Below are 10,174 nucleotides of genomic sequence, written 5' to 3'. Positions count from 1 at the left end.
GGGGACAGGCCACAGACACATCACCAGAGTTTTATGTAGAGAGAAAATCTATTCTGGAGGATGCCGTGGTCTGACTGCCAACGAGGACAAACTGTTTCCCACTGACCACGGGAGCCGGGGTCGGGTGTTTGCAAATACCTCCTCCCGCATCTGGGGCACCATTTACCACAGACAATAAAATGTTTGATGTGGTTGGATGTGCTGTGATGTTGGAAAACAGAAAGAAACTAAACTGGGATTCAGTGTGTCCACATTTCTCATCTTTCCTTTCCTCTGTGATTTTCCTCCCTGCTGCTCCGCATGTGGGACTGAACAGTTTGCAGTTAACAGGTGATGGCGTTAAAGTCTCTTAGCGATTGAGGATATGCCTGCAGAGGAAGAAAATTTTAGTTAATTTGCCACAGCCGTTTCAGAATTTTCTGTGAAAAAGGGTTGCACAACAGGAGTCACTTACCTTCTCCAGTTTTTCATAATGAAAATGTTATCTAAATTGTAGATGTTATATATAAATCATATAAACACAGATCTGGCTAGAGAAGCTGAGGGTTGTGTCAGTTCAGACATGTCTTGGTTCCCTTTGGGTGTGTTGGACTTTATCTGCAGCTTCTGGTTTGGATTCTGCTGTAGCTGAGCTGTGCTGGGTGTCTGGGGCTGGAGGGACCACAGACACCTACCGCTTTCTTTGCGTACCATATGAGAGCAGGAGGCACAGAAATCCCGTCCTGTTTGCAATTCAGACAAAAATTTGGATAAAACAGCTTCTTGAAAAATAGTCTTTGGGACATGAAGTCAAGACCCTGTATTGCAAGACTGTTCCAGGTGAGTCAGGACATCTTTTAATCTTCTGGTACCTATACACAAAACTACTATTAATCATGTTTGCTACAGCAGTGGTCAGGGAGCTGCTGAAAGAGCACCCATGCAAGAAAAGGGTCCTTTTATACTTACATGACACTGAATCCGAAGCTGCACAAAGCTACATTAGACAACCAAATTGATTTTTCTCCATTTGCACATGTATGGGATGGAATTGCTACATCTCATTCCTTGGTCCTCGTTGTTGTTCATGCCCTGGAAATTCTCTTGCCTTGATGTGTGATGACCTCAGGCTCCAAACGAGCAAGTAACAGTTTTCAAAACCTGCAGTGTGGGGATTTTTACTTCTCCTTTTCATGTTTTCTTTCAAACACTTCTCTTGCACAAAACCCACAGAGAAAGTTCCAGGCAGTGTCCACCCATATGAAACCAGACATTTTTTTCCATAGTCTTTTTATAGATTTGATAATATTTAACTCAGCATGTATTAAAAATGTATGCAGTACATAAAATTCATTATAAATGTCACTGAACAGGCCAATGGCTTTTTAATATCACTGCCACAAGACTGCATTTTAACCTATTTCCTCTCTGGATCCATTCCAGTGGCAATTCCAGGAGGGGAATATATTTAGTCTATATTTACTTAGTCTGTTTAACTTTCAGTTAGTGTCTTTGGCTCATCCTGTGGCCGTGCTATTTTGGGATGATTTATACAATATTTACATTAAATTCTGCTAATATTTCCTTGCCTCTTGAAGTCGGATTACACTATTTACATCTCAGAGGCCCAAGCTGGAGGAATAAGCAGCTGTTCCAGGCAACACAGAGAATTTAGCGTAGGGGAGGCTGCCAGAAATGAGACCATGTGTCTGAAATGCTCATGGAAGAATTATTTAGAATTGGATCAGTCCTCCACGAAGGAAGGGGGAAGGTTTACCATAGCAGTAAGAAACGTGGCTGGTATATATGGGTCAGACAACAGCATTCAGACGTTGTTTTCATTTTCTGCAAAGGATTTCTGGTTCGCTTTCCACAGATCGCAAATGTCCTGAGTTAAACCGCAGTAGGACCATCCTATGCGCTGCTCTGTGGGTAGGACTGGGCTTGCAGTTTTCATACTTTGCTGTGAAAGCTGAATGTCACTGCTGTGCTTACCCCTGAAATAAGGGTGGATGTGGTTGTATCTCCATCAGAACGTTGCCTGGGACCAGACTGGGCCACAGCCATGCTTGGTCTGATCATCTGGCAAACCAAAATAGATGCATTTGACCGAGTACCGAAGCTGAGCCATGTGGTTTCTGTTAAGCCTCCTGGAAATGAGCAGAGCAGAGCATTTGCTGGAGTACTTTAAAGAATTTCATTTTACAGAATAAAAATGTGACTACTTAAAAGTAGCAGATTTGACTTCTTTGTTAAGGCTGAATCGAAAAGCAAGCGGGCAAAGAAGAGTGGCTGTACATCAGAGGAAATTCCCATCGTGTCCCTAGTGGTAGAGCAAAGCAGCCAGCTAAAGGGAATAAAGTGGATCTCATACAGGCCTCTGTGTGTTGTAACATAAGAAGTGTGCGATTTAGCCTTTTACAAAGCTGAGAGACACCTTCAAATCAAAGTTTGGACGCTGAGGCCGTATTAGTTAAAGCAAAAAAGTCGGCTTTGGATTTATAACAAAAATTGAGACAAAGTAGATTCGGCGGCACTTAATTTAACTGCAAACATGCATCAGAGTTAGGAAAACAAAATCCTCTTTGTATGTATGAAAATTTACCTTGCGGATTGATCTGTGAAGTAACACAGCAAGCGGCTGGATGAGATCAAAGCGCACGTAGCCAGCCGCCCTCTCGGTCCCAAAAATTTGGCAGAACGAATGGTTCATCTGCATCGATGGCACAATACAATATAGTGGTCCAGGGAAAGGATCCAAACTGTGGAAATATTTGACAACTACTGTTATCTAGAGGGGGTGGGGAATCAAATGAGCTAGAATTTTGAACTATAATTATTCTCAGAGGACTCTGCAGATCTTTAAAGTATAGGAGATGGTTCCAACAGACATTCTTAATGGTTTGAAACGCTGGAGAACAAGTCTTGGTCTGAAAGCCAGTGAAACTTCAGGGTGGATAAATATTTTCTCTTTTTACTCAATTTAGTTCTCATTTCCAAGTGAATGAATTGTCTAGAGTTCATGAACAAAATATTTGAAGTCTTATATCCTTGCTAATCCACTCTAACATTAGTTGTAAAGGACATTCACTGTACTTCAAAAATGTCTTGTTTGCAAAGTTACTTCAATATTAAGAAAAACTTTAGCAGTAGTAAGAAAAATGTATCTGTATATAAATAATAGCTGTCATCCAGAAGGATTTTGTTGGCCTTTAGAACAGATAAAATGACCCAGAAAAGAAAAGCACAGAACCAAAGCGAGAACTGAAGCAGAAATTCTGTGATTCAGAATGATCCTGAAATAGCAGAGTCTTTCTGACTTGAACACCGTAGCACTGTACAGAGTAAAGCACAAGGCAAACTGATAAATCTTCCCTGACTCCTCCAGTTCACTGTCATGAAATACCCTGAAATCCATGGGAGAAGTGGGGTGGGAAGAGTTAAAATGAATCATTTTTATTTTCTAAGAAAAAACGGTGCGAGACTCCTAAACAGCATTTTGAGCCCAGATGATGAAATAAATCAGACCTGGAGGTGGCATAATGGAACCTCTTAAGAACTGCAGGTGTGAGGTGGTAACAGCATGTTGACCAAGTCTTTCATAAAAGCCTTTGCTGGCTCTGTCAGTGATAACCACAGTCTCAGACACAAGGGCTGATTTATAGGTACCGAAAGGATACGAGTTAAATCATCTAAACTGCACCTGCTCTGTAACTCCCCTGAATTACAAGGGTGTGTTTACACTTACATGTCAAACAGGGCGCTAAACATTTGCCAGATTACTTTGTCAAAAGTTTAACTTTCTTTAAAAGGCCACAGAGACAATGTACCGTGTGACAATGAGCATCAGTTCCTGCACATGCGCGGCCGGTCGCGCTGGCAGAGGCTGCAGCCCTGGGCAGCAGACACGCTCACACCGGGTACCAGCAAGCAAACTATATCACTTTACAATTATTTTGCACCAATCATATGTGTATTGTAACAAGTAGGTTTGCTTTTAGGTTTTTCTTGCCTGTTCAGAAACAGTTCACTGGCAGCTGACTATTCATTTAATGGCCTGCCTGCTTCTTTGTTCCTGTGAATCGATGGGGAAGGGATGTGATCTGCTGCAGCTAATGAACGGCTCTCCAGCCCGGGAAGGTGATGGATTCATCTCTGGCATCTTGCCTTTGATGCCGTCTTCAACTTCCATCCTTTCTGCCGCTTCGTTTCCACTTGCTGCTTCGGTATCGTGGCTCAAATGTGTTGTTTTGAACATTTCTGAGTCTACCAGAAAAAAAAAAAATAGACGATGATCATTTTAGATAGAGATAAGAGAAGGCTTGTGCGAAGCGGCAAGTAACCCACCTGTGGTTTCTCACGTGCCCTGGGTCCTCCTCCTATTCACACTCAGCCTCCAAGAGGTCGTGACACTGGTTCAAATCACTAAAACAGACTAAGAAACTGTGGAGTTCAGAGTTGTGTAGATGATTTAGAAAGACAGCTCTCCTCAAAATCCCAAGGAACTGTGCCTGTAAATCATGTGTGTGCTGTTGGACGTCTTAGTGTGTATGTGTAACTTTTTAGTACTAGTTAACTATAGCATAATGGAACATGCAGTTAATGTTTTTATTCTCTTTATTAGTATTTTTAGTATAATTTTAATGTAGTTTAAGGCAGTTATTGAACTCTAAACAGAAACATCTGGGACAAAAAATAATTTTCCATGTACATTGAAGTATGTTGGGCAAGAGTAGCGTTTGGGAGGGACGGAGTGGAAAATTGTGCACATCTTGCTAAAATACACACCCTCCCCTTAAACGAGGGCAGGTCCTGGTGTGGCTCTTGGAGAGCCGGGGGTTGCACTCCCGCAGACCACGGCTGTGTGCAGAGACACGTCTGCACCAGGGTGTGTTGGTTCCGCTCCTACACATCATCTTTCCTACTAGTAATGGCTCGTTGGCTTTTCACTTCCCCAAGGTGTAGCTCAGCCAGGGTTCCACCATTTCTCTTAGCCACCATTTTTCTGCAGAACCCAGGGAGAAAACAGGAGCAGAGACGCAACATGATTCTGCTCTTGGAGATGCTGCTCTTTGTCTGGTGGGATCACAGGGTTTGCTTCAAACTCTCACATTTCTTCTCTCTTATTTTGATTAGTTTCATCCTACTGGTTGAAACCAAAATTAAGGCAAGAACGGCTCTAAATGAGGTGTGCACTTTATCTGAATTCAATGCCTTACGAACACTGTCCTCATGCCAACTCTGGGCATAGAGTCTGCAACTTCAGTGTTATAGAAATGACCAGAAAACTCAGATTTTATTTAAAAATTACTTTAATATAAAATGATTGTTTGGGGTTTTAGCTAGTCAATTACTTTTATTCTATTGTATTTTACATAATTTTTTACTTCCTTTCAAACCAGCCCTAACAATTAATCCAGATTGTAAATCTGGAAGTATTTCTCCCAAAGACATAAGGTTAAGACTAAAGCCAAGGAGACAATGGCCGTAGATCTGGTGTTTAAAATTCCAGCCGTTTCTTTGTTATGGGTATTCACATTCACACACACGACTTTCTTACCCATCTGACTGTCACACTCTCATAAGATTAGGCATCCCACCAACATGGGGGTTTTTTTTCTGAATCGTACTTCACAAGCAAGCAATTTCATAACACTTCGCCACTTTTCATACCTGTCTGAAATACAGCCGCTGATGCCAAAACAGCATTCTCTTTGTCTTCAGCAGACTTAACAGCAGACAAGCTCACAAACCTAAACCAAAGCCCATTGTATGAATATCAAAAGGGGTGGGGGTGGGTCTTAAATGCATAGTTTGTTGGATATCACTTTGAAATGTAAGATATAAAGGCTGTGAGAGTAACAGAGGCTTTCTTATCTTTGGCCATCAGGAACATAGCATGTCTTTTAAAATTGCCCCCCTCCTATGAACACATGTAAGCTTGCAAGCCAGGAAATAATAAAGGGACAATTATTCATCTGAATATTTATACTTCTTCTGATATTATTGTTTTTATTTTTGTGGAGCACAGCTTACTTTGGACCTGGCTAGTATTTGGAAATTCTCCATCCCAAGATCTAATATCCAAAACAGGAAGCGGATTTGACAGGCACATGCAATACTATAGGCAAACACAAAACACCACCGTAAAGGTTTGGCTCTGGACCAGCTTTGTATGTGATGTTGAAACATTTGGTATTCTGCTTAAGGTTTCTGCAAGGAAACATCTGTGAGATTCTGCTGCAGATAGCATGAAATGTTTGATCAATCTTTGTTCGCCTAGAAAGGCATTGAGAAGGCTTCACTCAGTCCTAACTGTAAAATCAACATGCGCCTCATTATTCCAACACGGAAAGCCCGCGTGCTGTCTCTAGCGGTGTTCCACCAAGAAGTGGTGCTGTAGTGCCCAGGCAGATAAACGTGGGCCCTGTTACATCCCTGCTGGGACACAGATCAGGGTCGTTGTGAAGGTCTAGATTTAACACGCTTCCCCTTGCTCTTAAAGGAAAATTTTACTACTTTGTTTTCTCTTCATCTGCAGAGAGGTTTCTCCAGTGGAGGACTCCAATGAGCTCTGTTTATCATAAGGCTTTCATGTGGGTATGTCGCAGAACGTATTGTTTTAGTGCCGGGGCTTTTTGGAGAGCCTGTGAGAAAGTACAGGGGTCAATCCCAGTTCATGCTAATGCAGTGTGTTTATCAAAAGATCCTGCCTTTCCACCTGTAACAACTCCCTGGCCCTTAACTGCCGTGCACCATGTTTGGTGCAGGACCGTAGTGGCTGAGGGCAGCCAGGTCCAAATCACGACTTTACCTCCACCTGTCCTCCTGCCCATGTTCTCACACAAGCTTTACCCTCATCTTTGAGTACTTGCCACTGGAGGGAGGCAGAAAGCAGAAGTCGAAAGTCATCTGGAAAGACAGAAGAGGCAGAAAAGTATGCTGCCGATTAGCTTTAGCTGTAGGATTGCACTAGGCAGCTTCAGGTCTCTCTGCAAAATCAGGCAAAGCCATTCAGCCGGGTTGGAATGGATGGGCTGGGGAGAGGCCCTTCATGGGGCCTTCTTAGCAGAGGGGTGGTTCGTCACATACAACATCCCGAGCCAGTTTCCGTACTTGTGATGCAGGAACGCTGACATTTCTCTGAAGGAAAAAGATGTGTCTGGTAAGATGTGCAGAGCTAATGTGTCTGTCCATAAACATGGACCTACCTTCATAGTGCTCTAATGCTGGTGACAGTGATGGGAGATGCTGTGTGAGTTGACTTCAGCCCTGGGAAGAGTCAACAGAAGCCTTTGTAATGGAAGATGGATGTTTACAGCTGCATACCCTACATGCAGTTCAGTGCTTAGCAACTGGTGATTTGAGGTTATAACAGAAGGAGCTCATTGGGATCTGTTCCAAGATGCTTTCTGGTCTCTTCTTGTCATTAGTTAGCACTAGCTGAACTCTGCCAGTTCCTAACTGAGCTCTGGGATATCCCTTCTCGCTGCTTTTTCTTCCTTGTTTTAAATATTTCATTGCAGTGGCTGCCACCTCCTGCCATTCTTTGGGCTCTACGGCGGTTGAATCTTGGTGGCTGGGCTGCTCGTGGGCAGGGAGGGGACTTGGGGCCTCAGCTGTTCTGTGCTTTCCTCTGCTGGGAAGCAAAACTGCGTTTACCACTCTCTGGGGTTGTTTTTAGGAACAGGAGCCCAGTGAGAACTGGATTATCAGTAGACGATTCCCAGCCCAGAACACGTGCAATACAGTGATGTGGGAAGAGTCTTCTCGTAGTACTGTAGTTAACAATAACTAAAGTATTTGAGCCAGTGGTGATTTTGAGGAATAATGTTTCTGGACTTGTGTAATAAGGATTTTAGGACGAGAGGGCTTAAAGCAAAGTGAACTAAGAACTAAGCACCAAGATAGCTGAGAAAATATGATTTGTTTCATAAATCTCCTCTCTCTTCCATTTGCTGTCACAAATATCTAAACAGGATTTTTTCTTTAAAGAATCTTTTACACCCTGTTTATCCCATGCGAATAATGGATTATTTAGCCTACTGACTGAACCAGAAGTCATTTAAATAATTTCTAGCCAACTGGAAAGTATGTTCCAGCTCTCTTTAAAATAGAAAACCAAACAAAATAGAACAATGAAAGTTAGTGCAACTGTGTTTAAAAAAAAAAAAGAAAAAGAAAAAAAAAATCAGTGCAGATCCTGCTAATACTGCAAGGACTTCCTTCTCTTGGTAAACACCACAGCACGATATGCAGCAGAGCTTGGTACTGCTTAGACCTCCGGTGACATTGCTCCAGCAATCCTTCAGTTATTAAACTAAGGCTCCTACCTGGAGGCAGGGTAAAACAGTCATTGCACTCCTGGAGCCCTCTGCACCTTCTGCAGGCATAGAAATAAATCCAGTATTTAACTAGCATTCCCTTAAGCAGAGAGCCAAGGATTTCCAAAAGAAGATTATGTGGTTTGTCCCCTTCTGTAATAAGAAGAAAACAAATCTGTTTGGCATGATGCTATCACTGTATCATCTTGACACCTTTTTTGTAATTATCCATGCTTATGGCTGCAAATGCCTCTCTTAGTCGGTGACTTATCTTGCCTTAAACATAGTCACCTAGCAACGGAGGCCAAAACTGCAGAGGAGACTAACAGTCCCGTAAAGTTGTTGCTGCTCCTGAATATGTGTAACCTGTTTTCTTCTGCTATATGTGGCAGGGTTCCAATTGTCTGTCCAAAATCCACTTACTCTAAACAGCAACCAGAGAGAGCTGAAAAACTGATAGAAACAAAGGTATGTTCCTGGCAGCAGAAACTTCTGCTTCAGGAGCATCGTGGTCCTTATGATATTCTGTGTTGTCCCCAGAATGGCTGGAAGGTCTGCACTGTGAGCATGAATGCATCACCCGTCTCTGTCCCGCACGTTGTGATTGAGCCTGTGATATCTTACAAGTCTGTTGTCATTCCAACGCTGAAGCAAACACACAGCTGAGCTGTTTGCAAAAGCACACGTGCAACTGCATGGACAAGCCAGGTAGCTGTCTCTGCAAATCCAGTGCCCATGTTTGCACAACCGATATTTAGTAAAATTATTCTTAGAGTACTTTGGTAACAGGTTCCAGCTTTAGTTTAGCAAGACTGAACGCAACTGTGTTGCTATAAGAGGAAGCCAGAGAACCACACTAGGATGAACTTGTGTTGTTTCCTTACTGCTCTCATTCATTATCACTTCTTGGAGAGATCTGTGTTTACCCTTCATGTGTCTCTCCATTGCGTGTTGCCTTAGCAACAACCAGACTGTGAATGCAGAGAGAATCTGCAATTAAACCACGTTTGTACCTTATTTTTTCCACAGAAGTTGTGGAGGTACACAAGCAACACCTTTCCTTGTTTGGTAATTGATAGAGATCCAGATCCTTACAAACAATCTGAGTAATTCTGAAGAGATCATACTTCAGAGGGATGTCTGTCCAGTAGCTATATCTTGTATATGTGTAAATTAGGGAGTTCAGGTTGCAAAGGCTTTGGAGGCATGAGTTGCTTTGTCTCGGTATTGCACTTGAACGCTGTGAGGTCTGAGCATTATCAGAAAATGGGGGGTGAGGTCTAATTGCTGTACTTTTCATCAGTAACAACAAGTGACTGTTTTCCCTGACAGTTAATTAAGTTAGCAAAGGAAGACAAAAGTTTAACTTGGCTACAGAGCACGATCCCCTTTGAACTCCACGTCCTGCCTTGAAGTGTCTTCAACAAATCAAATGACAAGTGTTTCCAACATCACAGCATTCTCCTGTGCAGGCTCCATTCACCGCTCTGGGCTCTCTTACAAAGCCAGATTCTTGTGCTATGATAAACTGGCAGGCCTGGCACAAGCTCCCAGGCTCAAACAAGGAGAGCTGGGCTTTGCAGGTGACCTGCCCTCAGAGGGTGAAAACATACACACCAAACTGTGCGTGTATTTCAGGAATGCCTTTGCCAAGTTTGTCCCTTGCATCATTCCTAACATGGTGCTGGGTATTGCAGGTTGAGGGAGAGTACAATGCAGTATGGGAATAAAAATACAGTTTTATTTTTCTCTCAAAGGCTGGCTCACCTAACTGAGGAATGAGAAAAATATGGAATTCCCACCTTCGTGCCAAGAGGCATGCTTAGCAGTCAGTATGGTTTTAAGCCAAAGCTGATGAGAGCTGATTGTCG

This window comes from Caloenas nicobarica, chromosome 15, assembly GCF_036013445.1.
Source record: "Caloenas nicobarica isolate bCalNic1 chromosome 15, bCalNic1.hap1, whole genome shotgun sequence".
Classification (NCBI taxonomy): Eukaryota; Metazoa; Chordata; class Aves; order Columbiformes; family Columbidae; genus Caloenas; species Caloenas nicobarica.
This window is presented reverse-complemented; position numbering follows the sequence as displayed.